Raw genomic sequence first — 2,603 nt, forward strand, 5'->3', positions numbered from 1 at the left:
CTACCTGAGTATTGTTGCTGACCGTGTCCATCCCTTTATGACCACAGTGTACCCATCTTCTGATGGCTACTTCCAGCAGGATAACGCGCCATGTCACAAAACTCAGATCATCTCAATCTGGTCTCTTGAACATGACAATGAGTTCACTGTTCTCCAATGGCCTCCACAGTCACCAGATCCCCAGATCTATTGATGGAATGGGAAATTCACTTCATGGATACACAGCTGACAAATCTGCAGCAACTGAGTGATGCTATCATGTCAATATGGACCAAAATCTCTGAGGAATGTTTCCAGCACCTTGTTGCATCTGTGCCTCAAAAAATCAAGGCAGTTCTGAAGGCAAAAGGGGTACAACCAAGTACTAGCAAGGTGTACCTCATAAAATGGCTGGTGAGTCTAGTCATGTAACATAACAGTTGGATTCTAAAACCATTTATTCACATAAAAACAGTCTAGCTATTTGTGCTTAGATGTCAAATATGATCTGAAAAATCAGTTCCAGAGAAGTCTGGAATTTTGGGTCTAGAAATGTGTGGAATTTGTTGAGATAAAAAAAAAGTGTCAGAAACCTTGTATTCAGATGTCACCGAATGTACTACACAGTAATTGATCAGCCAGAATTGAGTATAGAGCAAAGCAATGTAAAAAAAAATGTATTCAGTATGTTAATGATTGTGTGTGATTTGTATTTTTCAGACCTCACAGTTATTCACTTTGCCTTCAGTATGTGTTTTTGTTTTCTCTTTTTTTTCTCTCTTACTGAGACATACCAAACACACTGAGTAAACAGCGTGAGTGATAAACAACCAGTGTGCTGTCCTGTGTATTGCGTGTAATTCCCCTGTCCGAGAGGCCGTTGAGCATGAGAAGACACGGATAGCCTCGGGTGACGGGAGAAAGAAACAGCAGTCACAGTGTAGGTATGATTGTGTGTGCGGAGGTGGTGGTGGTTTGGTTTCACTCTCTCCTCAGACTTTGGTTGCGTGCCACTGCTCTCAGACCTGGAACTGTCTAAGAGTGATGAATTTATGAGTCAAAGGATGGGAACCTGCTGATCATCTCAATTGTTAGACAATTATACCCAACAAGGCACGCAACAGTGCTATGTTAAGAAAATGACTCACTGATGCACAGCATTTGTCCCCCACCTGTGAAAGTACACACTGATGATTGATTAGACATGTTTGCCTCTGCTAGACTACAATAGCTAATTATTCACACAAGAGCAATAAAAATGAATCCATAAACTATGTGTAATTATAGTGGGTTTGACAGCGTGGATATGTATCAAAGGCCAAACGTGTGCTTAAACACTGCTGACATTAATCACAGCATGAAGGCCAGTCACCAGCATGTTTTCTATAAAGCTGCAACAGCTGTATTACCAAGATATTTATTGAACACATCCAACAGCTGCCACTCTGGGAGAAAATCTATCGGCATTAATTACTAAAGTTCTTAACTACTCGCTTGGAGGGCTTTTGAGTTCTTGGTATGTTTGCAGAGTGTGTGTGTGGCTATGTTCCTTCCTGCTGTGAGGCTGAAATGTATTTTGGCTTCCTAGAAAAAAAAAAGCTCTAATTTAGCTGTCATTGTAATTTGCAGAACTAGATTTACTGGAAGTTGTTTGTGAGTGCGTGCAGAAACCTCACAATATGTGCTGTCACAGAGCTGCAGATGTAAATGAGGAGTCAGATCTTGATGAAATAAGTCAGGGGATCAATTTCATGTGTGGGGCAGATATACTTATTTTGACAGACTTGGCTGGAGACATTCATTCTCATTAGTTAGTGAGAGGGTGTGAAGTTAGAAAGCTGGTTAAAACAATTTGTCCTGGAGTGCTGTATTTCTTGCTGCTCCCAATAATGTCAGTCTGAATTCTCAGCAGTTCAGGTGAAGTGTTGGTCCATCCAAATAACTAAAAATGTTTCCGCTCACACTCCCTGTCACACCAAGCTAATGGTCAATGGCGGGCCGTTAGTGAGCATCTGTTGCCCTAGTTTTTGTGGTACGTTCCGCACCTTCAGCCCTCGTCGATCTGCATCAGCCGTTTTTTGACCGATTCAGCAATCAGCATTGGAGATAACAGAGCCTGTCACTGACTGACAGTTCAGCTTAGCAGACATGAGAAACAGAAGTGAGGAGGCAAACAAACAACTGAAGTCAAGAGGGAGTGAGATCAAATAAACTTGTTTTGTTAGGTAAGGTGATTTATTTAGCGATTGAGCTCTTTCGCAAAAACGGTTCATTATTGTTGTGTTATTGTTCACTAGCGCTTCTTCCGGTTTCCCTTTTTGAACGACAAATGCAGACTACCACCACTTGCTGCTATGGAGAGTTATTTCCTCTCACACAGGTGCAGAACATGTGTGCTATTGGCTGTTGGCTTTAGTCTTTGTTGTGCTTAAGTCCAACTTTTTGGCCAAGACACTTGTGATGTGAGGTGACGCAACACTCTGCCTTTGTCGCCACTAGTTCTTCGATGTCGGTTTGGTGATACCTTTAGTGGTATCTCTGCTACTGGAAGCAAGTATCAAACCTTACTTTTTGGGTGCAGAAATACGTATCAAGCTGCAAGTATTGAAAGGTGGTATCTGCTT

This window comes from Epinephelus moara, chromosome 24 (assembly GCF_006386435.1).
Source record: "Epinephelus moara isolate mb chromosome 24, YSFRI_EMoa_1.0, whole genome shotgun sequence".
NCBI classification, from domain to species: Eukaryota; Metazoa; Chordata; class Actinopteri; order Perciformes; family Serranidae; genus Epinephelus; species Epinephelus moara.